This window comes from Salarias fasciatus, chromosome 11 (genome assembly GCF_902148845.1).
Source record: "Salarias fasciatus chromosome 11, fSalaFa1.1, whole genome shotgun sequence".
Lineage (NCBI taxonomy): Eukaryota > Metazoa > Chordata > Actinopteri > Blenniiformes > Blenniidae > Salarias > Salarias fasciatus.
This window is the reverse complement of record NC_043755.1, coordinates 22,788,668-22,804,560: the sequence shown is the minus strand read 5'-3', so window position 1 is coordinate 22,804,560 and position 15,893 is coordinate 22,788,668. Positions and strand designations below refer to the sequence as shown.

Sequence of the window (15,893 nt, the reverse complement as noted above, 5' to 3'; positions counted from 1 at the left end):
ATTTTATTGAGAGATGTTTTAGAGACAGAGGTCTCACTCTGCCTTTTTTATGGATTCCATATAAGTGCATCGATACACCAACCAAAATGCACATATACATTTTTGAACCTATATAAAAGTGTATTTATCGAGTCGTATTTTTAGTTAAATATCACCTGAAGACAGTTTAGGATTAATTGATTGTGTAATGTCTTGTGTCTGTTGTTCCCAGATTCTGGCGTGTTTTCGGTGCGATGCGGCACATCCTCCCTCGGTCCCCGCTCCGTCCACACTGACACTTGTTGGGGGTCCATGTGTTCCAGAGTGTCGGTCTGCGCTGCACCGTGGTCCCGGCAGATGAAGGATCCCCCCGTGGAGACAGCACCCCCTCCCTGAAGAGGCTGACACCCCCGTGAGAGGTAAGCTGGACTCTGTTAGCCGTTAGTTTCGTCTTGTTTTCACCCAGTGAACACACCGCTGCTGCCGGTTTCACTGATGTTGGGGTGGGTGAAGTGTGTGTGTGAGTGTGATTATGTGTGTGTGTGTGTGTGTGTGTGTGTGTGTGTGTGGAGGGATGCCAGCAGTGTGTTACACAGATCTGACAGACCGGATCTACTCTTCCTTTGCTGGTTTCTCCTGCAGGACAGCTCTGATAAGGTCTTTACACATATATGTAGCAGTTAGCAGGCTATGCTAACTGAGCTCAGAGCAGTCCTCAGCATGTGTGGAGCTTCAGGTTCCTCTGGGTGTAGAGCTTCACTTTCCTCTGGATCATTCAGTCTCAGGCAAATGAGTGACATCTGATTAGTAGAAGCGGTCTGGATCAGGATCATTTCTGTCTTCATTTTACACACTGGTTCTGGTCAGACTGTCTGCATTGTTCACTCCAAGAGGTTTCTCCTGGACTCACCACAGCAGAGTCATGGAGCTCTCCATCCAGACTCAAGGCAAAGCCATAAAGGAAACAAAGAAAGATAGCAGCAAATACTCACACTGAAAGTTAATAAAGTGCAGTCATAATGAACTAAATACAGCTTTAGTTAATGTGATGTGCAAACAGCGTTAGTATCGACATAATGAAGCAATTTTCAGGTAATTATAAGACATCGGGAGCTTTAATTGTAAAATGGTATTTATTTATTTATTTATTTATTTATTTATTTATTTATTTTTCAGATCCAAATTTACAATCATGCACAACCAATCATGATAAAGCATTTGTCTTCCTATTTTATTGATCAAAGTGAGGTATAATTCTGATAATATTTTCCTGGATTATTGATTATGGCCTCTTGAAAGCAGAAATGAGACCTACCTAACCTTATCTTTAAAATGATTCAGACATTCCCACTGGTTCAGTTTCTGTTGGAGTCCAAGTGTTTTTCTGGGTCATTAGGGTAGTAGAACTTATTTAATTGTACCTCTTGGTTCCTGAATCTTATTTATGAAATGGCTCTTGTGCAGTTAAAAGAAAATCGACCTTTTTATTCTTCATTTTAACTTATTGTTCTATATTAAAAGAAAATGGTTATTTAAAAAGACCAGTCAGTTTCATATTGTGTTTCCAGAGTAGTGGCTTTTAGCTTGTTTTCCTTTGAGCAGCTGCTTCAGTAAAATGACTGTTTTTCTCATTTATTAAAACAGTGTCTGGCAGTGATGCTGCAGCAAGACAGCATTAGTATGAAGGCTGAAGCAAAATGAAACTGCAGATATCAGGAAGTGCAGGCGTCTTCGTTTTCACTACAATACATCCAGTAAAGAAGTCAAACATATTTGTTGAAAATACAGAACACTGTACAAAAGTGTCCTTCTTGTTTCTCGGTCGGAGGTTTTTCTCAGTGCAGCTGTTTCCAGTTGTGATCCCGACCAGGCTTTCTGCATTCTGAGGGCGTGTCCGTCCCTCATCTATCTATGGAAATGTCCTCATCAAGATAATCGTCCATGTAAATCTATTGTTTTTCCAGGTCTGCTTTCATGATGAAACTTTCCCATTGAAGATGTAAATTCAACCACGTACCCTCGGTCAAAGTATTTTTAAACAGTGTTTTTATTATTATTTTCAATTCTCTAGATTTTAAACTCTCCACATTGTGCCTCTCCACCATTGAAGCCAGTCATATCTGTTCTAGCGTCTCAAATTAAGACTTTCTGACCCCGGCGTGGTGCATTCAGGGACATATTCGATGGTATAATTACCCAGCCTGCACATCAAGTTTGATTATTTCCATTTTTACAATAAGCCTCAGGGGTTGTTTCTTTAATAATTCAGTGTAACATCAGATGATCACTTTCAACTTTATGAAAAAACAATATAAGCCTCTGGAAGCCACTGTAATATATATAAAATAATAGCACATATTGCTTTGTCCTGCAGATGTACATTCTTAATTTCTTCCAGCTTATTGGAAAAAGGTTAATTCACTAATTGATCACATGATTAACCTATAACAGAGGCATTATGCTTTCTTTATCAATAATAGGCTGTGGAATCATTTTCCCAGCAGGACTCTGGGAAATTACACGGCTGTGTGTAAATCATGAGTTGTGTGTTGTGTGTGTAGTTAAAGAAGTGTAAAACATCTTGCGAGCAGCAGGGAGGAGGTGTTGGATTGTGCGGATCGATGGACGGACAGCAGCGGCAGCGTCCTCTCTAACTCCGGATGTGTTAAGTGGATTTCTCACCTCTTCTTGTCACGGCGCCGGGCGCAGCAGTGACCCAGGAGGCAACATCTGGGGGGGGGGGGGGGGGGGGGGCTGTGGAAGGAGGACTGAAGACGCTTCAACAGAGAGGGGCTTTTGTGATTAATTTAGTAGAAAATGAATGAAAGCAGTGGGAGGAAGTTGTTATTTCAGTGTTTCCCATGTTGGGTGTTGAGTCATGTCGTTCTCTGGCAGGTTCTGGATGTGATGTCCAGACTTCCTCTGAGGCCTGCAGTGAGACATAAACTCTCCAAGTTGCTCCCAGAGGTCAGTTCAGGACTTGATGTGTGTGTTACAAAGAAAGTTTTGCAGCAGTTTCCATGAGGTCAGTGCTATTTTAGATCGTGTACAGAAGGGGTGTCAAAGACGAGGCCCGTGGGCCGAAAAGCGGCTTCAGTCCGGCCAGCATTGCTTCTCTGTGCATTTTAACTGTGTGGAGCGTGTGAATAATTTATGCCCAAAACCAGGTGTTTAGATGTTCTTCTGCTCTGTAAATGAGCCACACTGAGGCATCCCTGCGTTTGTGGGTCTCTGGATGACTCAGCACCGAGCGCTTTTTAGACATCAAGCCGTTTTTCTCTCTACTTTTATGTGCGTAATTACCACCAGTCTGAATCGAGTGTGACCTGCGCTTTTTGAAGGCCTCCCGTGCGTCTGTAGCGGATCGCTCGTTGCTCTCAGGACGGGATCTCACTTGTTGTCAGTTTTAGAGTAGAGAAGGTGTTTTCATTCATGTTTTGTGCATGGCGGAGCTGCTGCTAATGTCAGTGCCTCCAGTCCGCAGCAGGAGGAGGAGTCGGACGCCGTGCCGCTATTCCATGTTTAGAGATTAAACGTAGAAGATGCGGGTCACTCGGTGAATGACTCCTGCGCTCTGAATGTGAAAGTGAAAAAAAAAAAAGCTCCAACCGTCACGTCGCATGTCTTTCTCTCTGTCGGCAGACTCTTTATGACGGAGATATCACCAGCATTCACAGACGCTGTTAACAGCCACCAGCTGCACAAAATAAACGTGAATTCTCCAGAAAGATGGGGAGCAGAAGTGTCATTCATAAAAAAAAAATGTCCATGTGTGTAGGGTTTGAGCCAGCTGTGTGGAAGTGGAGAACGTCAGACCAGTGAAACGACTGAGCAGTGACACACACACACATCCACAAATCCAAATGTTTGACTGCAAAGTAATTACAATACAAGTCTTCAGAATAACAGCAATTTCAACATCACGCCAATTTTAAACACTATACCCTCTGGTGTCCCGAGTCTGGCCCACGGACCGTATATTTGACAGCGCTTTAGCCTCCTCTGTTGTGACCTGAAACAGTGGCTGTGTTTAAAGGTCGGAGACACGCTGAGTCAGATTACACTTTATGGCTGTTCATAAAAATCAGTGAGAAGCCGGTGTGAGATTCTACAATAAAGTGTGTGGAGTTACTCCTGTTGTTTATTTCTGTATAATTAAAGCGCGGCCTGCGTTTAATCTTCACCTGAATGACAGAACAATGACAGAAAACACGAACCGAACCATTTCCGTGAGGTAAATGTCCGTTTTCGGCCTGCGGGCCTTATGTTTGCCGCCCTCCGTCCCGTGTGTCAGTAGAAAGTGTTGTGGTCTCAGAGGACCTGCTGGAACCTGCGCTCAGGCAGAACGTCCACTGCTGTGCCCGAGAGCACTGCGGCAGATGAAAATGCTTTATTACTCCCCGAGGGGAATTCATCCAGTGGAAACGCAGAGTCACAAACTGTTTTGTTCCAAACTAGGAGGAATTTCTCTCGCCGCACGCCAAAATAAATACATGCACTACAATGAAGTTGACACATTATTCACCGAATATATCATGAAAGTAGGAGATTAAAGTAAAAGAAGCCTGCAGTGGAGGGGGTGTAGTGGCACTTCATTAGGGAGACACGGCTCCTCTGTTCATGGTTTCTTGTCACCTTAAAAACAGGATCAACTGCCATCATAACTCATCACCACTCCAATCTACAGCCGCAGATATGCCCATGCAGATGAATTAAATTGAATTAACTCGCCCTCTGGTGAGTTCTTCAGCCTGATTCACTTGTTCCCTGTATTTATTTTTGCAGCTCATGGTGGTTGGAGTAATGAGGCGGTGAGTCCAGCCAGGACTGACAGTGCAGCGTCACTCACAGCCTGGCTCTTTCATTTTCTTTGGCTCGTTGCTCTTATCAAACATGAGCACAGTGTGGGAAACACTGTCTGTGATTGTCCTTCAGCTTTCCCAGGATGGACGGTTTGAAATTGTTGGCATTCCTCACTGAAACCAAGGACAGTGCTGTGCTGCAGCCCCCCCAGCCCCCATCAGCTCCACTGAGACTCTGATGGAGTCCTTTTCCAGCCGCCATACTTTTGTTGTGACTTAGCATGTTTGTCATGCATTGTTCCCCTAAATCCTAAAGTCACAGAGGCTGCAGCTACATGCCGCTTGAATCCTGGGTATTACCGTCACAAGGCTGCACCCAAGGGCCAAAACTCCAAACCACATTTCCATGATGCGCCACGCTTCATCCCCAAAGCGCCTCCATGCAGGCGGATCTCCCAGAATCCCTCGCAGGAATGCGATTGGCAGAGCAGTCGCCTGTGCCCGGCTCTGATCGACACCAGCGACGCTTTCTGGCCGAGATCAAACCGGATCATCGGTTGTCAGCTTCCCACAGACGTGCTGGTGACAGCTCGACGGAGATAACATGACGTGCTGCCCACCGCCTGGCGCGCCGCGGCCCCCTCACCAGTCCACCCATTGATGGGCAGATCATTTGGGAGTCTGTTGTTTGTTCCCGCTCGTGAATTCAGTAAATCACTAAGCTTCCTTCGCTGGTTCCTCTTCGATTTCTGGCTGCTGTAGCTCGCATCCTCTCTCAGCGGCGTCCATGCTGCAGTAACTGTGAACTGTAGTGACTACTGCGCTGACGAATCGGCGTTTGGTCACTGAGTGCATCACGCAGCAGCTGCGCTGAGTAAAGGCCAAAAGTCTCTGCTCGGTTCAGTTGAGTACCCTGTTCAGATGGAGAATGTATTCGCTCTCGTTTTCTGTATGATAGAGACTATAGCTGTCAAACGTGTCTCTTGATAAGTGGCACTGGTGTGCATATAGATTTAAAATCTTCAGATTAAGATTTGCTGTGTGCTATTTGGCAAAATTTTTGTTTTCTTTTATTTTCAGTCAAACGCAGCAGTCATGGAGGTTTGTCTGTTGTACTGTAGCAGCACTCTGTTGGCACACAGTGGCCTCTAGTGGTCTCAGATGGTATCACTACATGAACAACTGCAAAATGTTGATCTGCTTTTAGGCCTCGTTTCCATGACAGCGGTGCTCGGAGCCACTGAAAACACTCGGTTTGAGTGACTCCGAAGGTGGAACTTTTTAAAAGACTTTCTTCACAGAAACAAGGGAAAATGTTGCTTTCTTGCAACATTCAGGCTCCGTCTCCATGAAGACTGCTGAAACGCTGCTACTCCAAACCACGGTTGCAGTAAGTAGTTACTGCAGGGAAGCTTTTGTGTTGACATGCAGCGTGGGGGGTCTCAAACTCTGCATCCCAAAGCAGTTCAGTTTAGTCTCGACTGTTATGTCGAGTAAATAAAGCTGCAGAGTTATTTGTTTCCTCTGAAAGCTGAGCTGGAGAGAAGCCACATACCTCAAATGCTTCCAGTGCTCCTCAATGGAGCCATTTGAGGGTAAAAATTCACTAAATATTCAGAAATTGTCAGGGGCAAGAAAACATTTCAGTTTATTTTAGTCTGCGAGGACAATTAAAGCCGAGGATGTGTTTGTCCAAGCTTAATGGAATAAAATATGTGTCAAGAAAATATTCCTACAATTCCATGAAAGCATTCAAACCAATTTTCTCTGGTCTGGACTGGAAGACAGAAAGTTTAACCTTCATCATGTCAACGCTGCTGAGGCTCCTGACTAGACTTTGCCCTCTGAGTTCACATTTCCAGAGAAAGAGCAGGTTGAAAAGCTCCCCGCTTCATGTTATACAACACGCAGCGTGGGATTACATAGGATGAAGGCTCCCGTGGCGTTTCAGAGGGAGATGACTGAGCGCCGACACCTGGCCCTGTGATTGGTTCAGACGCCATTCTGTGACCCGTGAGTCACGGCGGCGATGCAAGCGGCGGCCCGTCTGATGTGTTGGATCACAGCAATGAGGAGACATTAAATGTGATGAGAGACGCTGCTTTCCATACAGTTTATTGAGCTGAAACGCGCGGCCTTTGACTTTTATAATATGCATTTGCATTATTGAACGCCAGACGCACTGTTAGTCATGTCAGTTCCCCAGTAGCATTTCAATCACTCCAACAGTCTTATGTAAATATAATCTTCAGTTCATGTTCCAGATCATCCAGAGGGCGTAATTACAGCCCGCCTGCCTGTGGGTTTCATCGCCAGTCATGGTCAGTCTTTATCACATTATAGTTTACGGTTTGATCCCGTTGGCGGCGACACTGACAAATTACTGTTAATTTAATGGTTTGGGCCGTGGAGACGAGCGGCCCGCTGTCCTGTTCCCGCTCCAGAACAATGGAGAGAGGATCCGTCCGGTCACCCTCACACTCCTCTGGTTTGGTGGCGTTTACAGTTTGAGTGTGAGGAGGACCTCTTCCTCGTTCACTCGTCAGCTGTGCACTCCATCTGGCCGCTGTAACCCGTCTGACTGTACATCAGTCTGCTCGGGCATGACGTCCCTCCGTCGCCGTCAGAGATTCAGAGGCCAACTGCCGATGCTCAGCAGCCTGGCGACGGGCTTCAGGGCCTAATGCTGGGTGGAGCTGCGAAAGCTGAATTATGTTCCTTCACATGTGATCAGACAAGGCTTCTGGAGGAATCTGGACATCTTTAGCTGTTTATAACTCCAAACTGTTGGAATTATTGCCATTTCTGTGGCTGTTTATTCCCTAAAAATGACTTTTCTCATAAAATAGCACAATGAGATTACCATAGCAAGCCAGCTGTAAATGTCTGGCTGCATAATATTAAGAGAAAGTGCGATAACATTCAGTTTTATGATGAAAGTAACCACTTGCATAGATGATATTGTGCTTTGCTGATGTAGATTTTTTATTGACATTTTTTCTTGATCTCTGTGATTTTGACTTCTGATCTGTCCAACAGTTATGAATAAATTAGAACTGTTAAAAAAAACTTCTAAGAAAAACCAGAGTCTTCCTATAGATTATTGTTTTTCTTCAGGTGTGGTATAAGTGAATTTATGCACAAGGAAGCTGCAGGCAAATGTGTGAATTTATCATTGCACTGTGTCTATAATTTTGTATATACGTGCAAATATAACTTTTCATTTATGTCAATTTTTTTGTGAATAAATTGCAATAGTTCTTTTAATTTGAATGCTTCATGTGTGAATGCTGCCACAAAGAGTTTCCCAGTGGGTCTAATGTTAGCTCCCTATAGAGCCGTCATTTATTGCACCTTGTTGGGTATTTCTGATGTTATCTGCAAATGTAATGTTAAAGCAAAATAGTCAACAAAATATGCGACTGAGGTGTTACATCTGCTATTGCCACTTGGTTCAGATTAAGGTCATGGTGCTCTGCAGCATATTTAGCCACATGGTCAAAGGCAATGAAATTCTGTACAGGAGTGAGTCCATCACAACGAGACAGGAAAGCACTCACACTCAATTCAAGATCAGAGATTGACTGGCTGGAGACACTGCTGAAACAAACCGCTGGACAAAGATATTCATAAAAACATAAAACGAACAGATAAAAGACACTTCAGCAATAAAAACAAGAGCAAAGTCTCATTGCAGGTTTGAATGCCAAGGAATGTAAATTGGTTTTCAGAGTACTTTTAAAATGGACAGGAAGAGTCTCTGTAATGAGAAAAGGAAAATCGTTTCATGAGTTGGAAGGGCAAAAGAAAAGACTCCGATCGGCTGACCTGAGGCACTGAGGAGTGTCCGGATGAAGCAACTGAGAACATAAACGGTTTAACAACTTAGAGATGATGCTATAATAATCTCAAAGTGAGCTCTACACACAGATTTCAGAAGGAGGTACGTTTCTCTTGCTCCACTTAAAAGACGAGCTGCAGCTTTCTGAACCACCTGGCGAGAGACAGCCGGCTTAATATGTTGCTCAACAGTAATTAGGATTTCACAGACTTCACCTGTGCCTCATCAGAAAAGAGCTGGAATCAACAATTCGTTAAAGTCATCTTAAAGCCCAATGTTGAAATTAACGGGATTTGATGCAGACTGCAGTCCATGTGAACATGCACGTGAAAATGTTCTCTACCGCCGTGGTGCACATGCACAGCAGCAGCAGCTTCTTCCAAAGGTTGCATTTGTGTGGAGTGAAAGCGCTTTAGAAAAGTTCCATCTTGGGAGCTGTTTTCAAAAAGTTGTGTTTTCAGTGGTTCTGAGCATCGTTGTCATGTGAACACGAGAGGTGTCCCCGTCTAAGAATTTCCTTAGTCGAATCTGATTCGTCCAATCTTGCCAATAGTCGACTGATAGTCGAATCTATCATCTTGTTTGGGTGGCTGCGGAGCGCGCAGCACAGTGCAGAGCGGTGCTCACACGGCACACAGAGCGTTGGGGCACCTATGGCTACAGCCGGCCCTGATTGCACTAATAATAATAAAAAATAAAAGCAACAAAAACAGTGCCGGCAGGTAAAACAACACTTATTTTTTTCCTACACACTGAAACACAGACTGGAACAAAGTGTCGGTGACTCTAAACATCAAACAAATGAAGTATAGTTCAAATGAGCAGAACCAAACCCACTTCTAACAAACGGGCTAAAGCATGTCATTTCTTTATATGTATAATCTCTACAGATAAGCTCACATTTTTTGGCTAAACAATTTCTCACATTATCTGCTCAAATTAAATGAAATAGGCTTAATTGCGCTGTGTCGGTCCGTTTCGCAGCGCAACATCCATGCGAAAACAAACACTAAATTAAATAGAATTAGCCTTTTAGATAAATAAAAATAATAATATAATAATAACCTAAAATATTACAATTAAACGAAATAAAAGTCAGCATTAAAAATTAGAATTGAGTAACAGAACCATCTTTTATTAGCCCAATTATCTGGCTATTTACCCGTTTAAGGTGGAAAGCCATGTTGTTGTGAAGTGATACGAAAGGACACAACTTGCATTTGACTTTTTTTGGATCATCTTTGACTTGGTCTGAAGTTGTTTTTTTTTTTTCGACATTGTAAGACTTTTAAGTTAAGCCAAATCACCACCGAGATGCTGCTCTGTGACGGAGCTCTGCGCAAAATCGGACTGTGCCGCTCACCATGGTGGTTCATTCACAAACACTAAATAGATAGAATATTGAATAAATATGAATGAGCGAGAAGACTTTATACCCCAATCAGCCACAACATTGTGACCACCTTCTGTTTTGTTTTATTTTAATGGGATCTGTTAGTGAGAAGGTGTATCAGGCAGAGACCAACTGATGGAAGAAAAAGTAACAAACAGAAGGATTAGAGGGGTCTCAAGTCAATGATACATGTGGCGATTCAAATAAATGCAAGTCAAACTGCTGCCACTTTCTACTAAAAGAGCCTCGTTTCATTTTTCTCTGGTTGTCATGTTATGGCTGAGAGGTGTTTATCAATAGAAAACTATCCGCTGACCACCAGCTTTCACGTCACCTCTGGAAACTATATTTATGATTTAAAAAAAAAAAGAGTACGTGTCGTCTATTTTTTCGTGTTAAATCGTTTTAATTAGTTGTAGTAATTTAACAAAATCAAGTCGGTTCTCGGCTGGAGATCATTTTATTGTCAAAGAATAAACACTTCTGTATTTATATCGTCTGATGAACGTAAAAGCTTTTTGATTTGCTAACACCGCTAACATTTTTTATCATCCCATTTCAGACAAATTGAATCTGGAATTCGACTTTTGTGGTCGCTGTGTGTTAAAGTGTGTTTGCATGACAACTCTTAATAATTTTTTTATACAGATGTAAATGTTTTTCCTCCCTTTTTTGTACAAAGTCCAACCACAGTAAAGAGAAACCTCATCAATAAATAAAAAGTGTCAAAAAAAAAAAAGAATATTGAATAAAACAACAAGTTAAGTAAATTTTTCCACAGTGTATTTGATAGGCTAACATGTATATCAAATAGGCTTTATATCATGTTTATTTGAAAAAAAAAACAAGCAATTCAATGTAAAATCAGTCATTCAGCACCCCCATACAGCTGGAATGGAATGGTCCTCCTTTAATAAGCACATTTTTTCGATGCTTCGACTGCGTGATTGGCAGTCGAATCGGGCCCCTTCGAACGAATCATCAAATCGTTGACTATCTGAGGACACCCCTAGTGAACACACACCTAAAACATAATGAAAGTTTGCACTTTATACTTGAGGACATCATGTAAACGGAACCTTATTGTCACAAAGACGGAAAGATCCTTTTTTGATCGATCTTTCTTCTGCAGTGTCACATTTTACAGCAATGGAAAGAAATCTCCAAATCTGACTATGAAACCTGAAGGAATTCAGTGAAGGGACAATGGCAGAGGCTCTAGAATATAACCCTGTGGAACCCCACGTGACAGGAAAAGATTGGCATTCAGAACCGGCAAAATTCAATCAGCCACATAGAACCTAAACTATTTGACAGGAGGAATCACAAACACCCAGTAGGTGATGAAACTGCGACACTTCAAAACTATTGTGCTTGATGGCGTGTGTCTTCGGTATCAAATGTAGCTGTTAGGCTCAACAGCGGAATCACATATTCACTACAATCCTCATCCAGGACGACCTAAACCAAGCAGTGGAGCTGAATTCAGTTCACAGGCAGCTCAGTCACAAATGAAACAAGCAATCTTTGTATTGTTGCAGGAAGAAGCCTTTGTTTGCAGTAAGAACATGCAAACTCTACACAAGAAGACTGTCTAACCAACATCTGGTCTTTACTCGTGTTTTGATTTTAAATTTTTGATGTTTTTAGATTATTTTTAAAGCTTTAGTGCAATAATTACTGTTAGAGTCAATGACAAAAAATGTACTGCCGTAGTCTGAACACAGTCTATCATGTAGACTTAAATCTTAAGAGAACAGTTCTCTGTCCATGAAAGTTGGTGTGGAGCAGCATGCCAGGGTGTGTGCATGTCTGTCCTGTGTTGATGGAAAGCGTCTGTGGCATTTCACAGTGATCTGTCATTGTGTCTGTTTTTCTTTCCAACATGCGTCTCTGACTCAGCCCTTTGTGAGTTTCATTGTGTCCTGGAAATGATGCTTCCGTTTCCTGTCTGATTGCCACCAAACAGGTGAAAGGTTTTAAAGGTAAGACTTGAAGGCAAACAGAACCTACTGAGGTGTCAGGGCCTAAGTCACATACAGAAATGCATTTTTCTTCACACACCTTGCGCACCACAGCACAGCGAAGTCACAACCCGGGCAGCGAGGCCAGACGCGATGGCTTTGGTATCCGTGGAGTTGTGTCGCGCGAGCTGAGAGGAGTCGCTAAGCTTCACTGACAGCCTTTGGCTTCACACCCTGGTTGGCCAGGAGTGTGTGGACATGCCCTGAATTAGCACAGGGCTTTCCCGCTGTGTGAGCGAGCTGTGGCGGCTGCAGCGCCTGTCGCTGGCAGACACACGAGAAAGCCTCCGAGACGAGCCGGTGACTGAGACCAGACTTTGATAAACTACCTGCCACTGTAGTTTCCTTAAATCGCTCAGTAGTTTACAAAGCAGCATTTTGATTTTAAAGAGTTCATCATTGTGATTATTGTTCTTCCTACACAGTGAAAATGGAGTTGGAGACTAAACGAGGTGAACTCGATATGGCAGTGTACTGATGTTGTCTCATTGCTTGACAAAGTGTACACTTCACACTCACATGCATTAGAAGACAGTTTTACAATTTCCTTAAATGTCCCAGCTGATGTAGTTCTTGTTTCCTTTGTGCAGTATCGGTGTGTCTCCTTCTACTCCCAGAACATCTCACGTAAATCAATAGACCCACTCTGTTTACAGTCATATCTCAGATGTTTGAAGCAAACTTCAGCCCCAACTGTGCAGGATTACCGTCACTGGGTGGATGGAGGAGGCTCTGCACGGCCCATCGGGGCTCACGGAAAAACATTGGGATTAGATAAGTTAGAGAAGCAAATTGGATCCAGTGCCTGTCAGAAAATTACAAATCCAGTCCCCGGATGGCCAAATGGTGTAATTTCACTTCATCCCTGCTGGAGGATGCAGAATGCAGCACGACGCCCCCAAACTCTCTGATAATTACATAATTGGAGTAATTGGCATAATGAGAATGTTCAGGCCCCAATTTGGGTTGTAATTATACAAACCTTATGACACAGGTGTATACACACACACACACACACACACACACACACACACACACACACAGATCCTGCCTACATCTCCTTTATGTAATCTTCCAGTTTGCCTCCCAGTGTGCGGCGGAGGAGAGGTAGGATGAAAGCTTCTTGGAGCGACAGTTATACGAGGGGAACGGCAGCGAGTGGGCCGCAAACCGTGGCAGCCGGTCCGCCGCAAGGAAGGGGAGTGCAGAAAAAAAAAAAAAAACGGAGGATAAGAGGAGGGAGGGGGGTTACATGTGGGAGTTCACCACGGCGCGTGTGGTACGAAGACAACACGATGCAGCCGCGGCCCGGGTTTATTGAGCAGATGAGCGAATGAGCAAGCGGGCGAGCGAGCGAGCGAGCGCGTCTCGTCCAGACACCCACGCCGCCTGGGCTGCTGTCCTCGGAGATCAGCGTTACATTGTTACGTCTTTCCCTGTCTTTCCCTTATGTGGTTTTTACGCAGCGTTCCAGCATACATCCAACCCTCTGATTTCACACCGACCGGCTTCAGCTCCCTTCTCCAGACAAATCCGCTAATTCGTCTACTTCTAATTGCATCCTCTCGACGTTTGAACACGCCACATCTATTTAAGAAGGTAAAAATCTTTATAATTAGAGAGCGCAGTAGATTTTTATTGCTCAGATTCAGTTCACCAGGCTTTTGCTTTCCAGGGAGTGAAATCATTTGACCCAGCTGTTTGAAATATGTCGAATTAGCGACCCACGCTGAGAGGTCACTCCTGAGCAGAACATCCATCTGCCTGCTGCCACACTCAGTCTAAAGCCAGGAGTTCGCTCTCAAACCTGGAAAATTGTTTAGATTTTAACACGTCTGATTCCTTCATCTTGAACTTGATGAGACACTGGAACGGTACGCAGCATGTTTGCGACTCTTTAGGGGAGGGGTGTCAAACATAAGGTCTGTGGCCCGCAAGAGGCTCCAGAAACCAGCAGGAAAAACAAATTTCTGAAGATATCAGCAAATCAAAAGGCAATTTTGTGCTTTTTACTTAAGGCCTTGAGTGTAACGCGAACTCCTGGGTCGTTTTAAGGACTATATGTATGCCCCTGCTTTGTTTAGTGGGCAAAAATTTGTGATTTATTTCCATAAACACTGGCGCTCATACGTCTAATTTCCATACGAGCTGGATTTCTGTGCTTCGCCACAGTCCAGGCAACCTTGACCAGGGTTTGCAGAGGTGCAGCCGCTCGGGGGACAGTGACGAGCGAGCGAACAGGAGAGCCCAGCGGCAGAGCTTCACGATAACACTTTACATACTGTAAAGTCCTTGATTTTTCCTCGCCGGGCTGAGAGTGTCAGAGCGTCCGGTCATTTGTAAGAAGGTTTTATCCCCACCAGTATAACAGAAATCCAATCCAGGAGCCTGCTGCTAATAAAATGGTAATCCCTGGAATTACACCGTCTTCCTGCTCATTTGACACGGCTTCAAGCGATTGATGTTTTGCATGAATGCACAGTAACACACACACACACACACACACACACACACACACACACACACATTGATAGGGCTTTTTAATGCTCCAACATTCTCAGTGTAGCTCGTACAGCGCTGCAGTTTTTTTTTTTTTTTCATTACACCTGATTTGACTGCTTTCTCTGAGCTACTATGTGCCTGGAACCTGTTGCCATGGCAGCGCCGATCGGCTGAGGTCTCCCTGTTGTCACAGTTTGCCGGTAGCCAACCTGAGCCCTCCAGACTCTCTGCCTCGCTGACTCCCCACGCGTTTGTTTTTCCTCGTTCCGCCTGCAGACGGAACGCGGTGTGTCTTCGCCGGGCAGCTGGCCACTTCGTCGCAGGTCGAGGGAAAAAAAAGCAGGAGCTTGATAAAAATGTAATGGAATTAAAACAAAGCCGTGCTGCCACAGTGGCGAACGATCCGTTATGGCTCGAACATGATGTAATGGTGCCGAATCCATCTCCCCAAAACAAAAGCTGGCCTCCCTTTGTCGATTTTTTTTTTTTTTTTTAATGCTATTATTAGTTTTGTTTTCACGCTTTTCTCATTTTCCTCTCCTCGGAGTGAGTTTGTTTTCGTGCCAGAAGTTGTTTTCCATACATGGTCATCAGACAGGCCAACCACTGGGTCAATCATGTTTGTTTTAGTCACAAATGGTGTGTGAAATATGCCGAAGTCCGGGACAGTCTGTAGTGTTCCTACATACGTTTGTGTGTGAGTGGAAACATAACACACACCAGCGGTTCTGCTTTCAGTCGTGAGGCTATTAAACCTGCCGGGAGCCGAAGCAGCTCGCACAGACCCAGGAGAAATAATACTCCTTGATTTGTAGGCGTCACTGGCTTGAAGTAATCGTTATTTTGTGATTTGTTTTCTGTTATTTGAGGCACAAATTCCTGAATGCTCTCTTCACCAGTGGTGATAAGATTCCAGAGCTGAAATGTTTACAACCAGATCAACATTTTACAGCATTAGCAAAGAATCTCCAAACATGTGTGTTTGTATTTATCTTACAAAACACACAATCGTACAGCTGAAGCTCCTCAATGCAGGAGACACAGATGGAGGCTTCTGTCTGGGCTTTTCCCTCAGGATAGACTACTTCACACCGTCACTGTAACATTCTGGAAAATGTCCTCTGATCTCACTTTACTGTTGCAGACATTCAAATATCCACCAACAATAAAGGCTAGTACTTTAGTTTTTCCACAACAACAAATTATGTGAAGAAATTCTCACACACATGCAGCGTTTGAGGCTTCCAGCCCCGGCTGAGCCAGACGAGCCGAGCAGTTTGATGGAGTCCAGGGAAGTGAGAGGACAGGAACCCAAGGAGCCGCTCTTTTCCTCAGTTCCTGCAAAACGGAAG

The 15,893-nt window shown here is 44.0% G+C and overlaps 1 protein-coding gene across 1 annotated transcript in view; it reads left to right on the top strand.

Annotated features, from left to right (window-relative positions):
* Nucleotides 1-264: 264 nt before the first annotated feature.
* Nucleotides 265-15,893, top strand: part of LOC115396526 (neurocalcin-delta-like) — a gene marked incomplete at its 3' end in the record, with an annotated part of 58,694 nt that continues 43,065 nt past the window's right edge. The window contains exon 1 of the mRNA XM_030102429.1: nucleotides 265-398. The remainder of the gene's footprint in view (nucleotides 399-15,893) is intronic.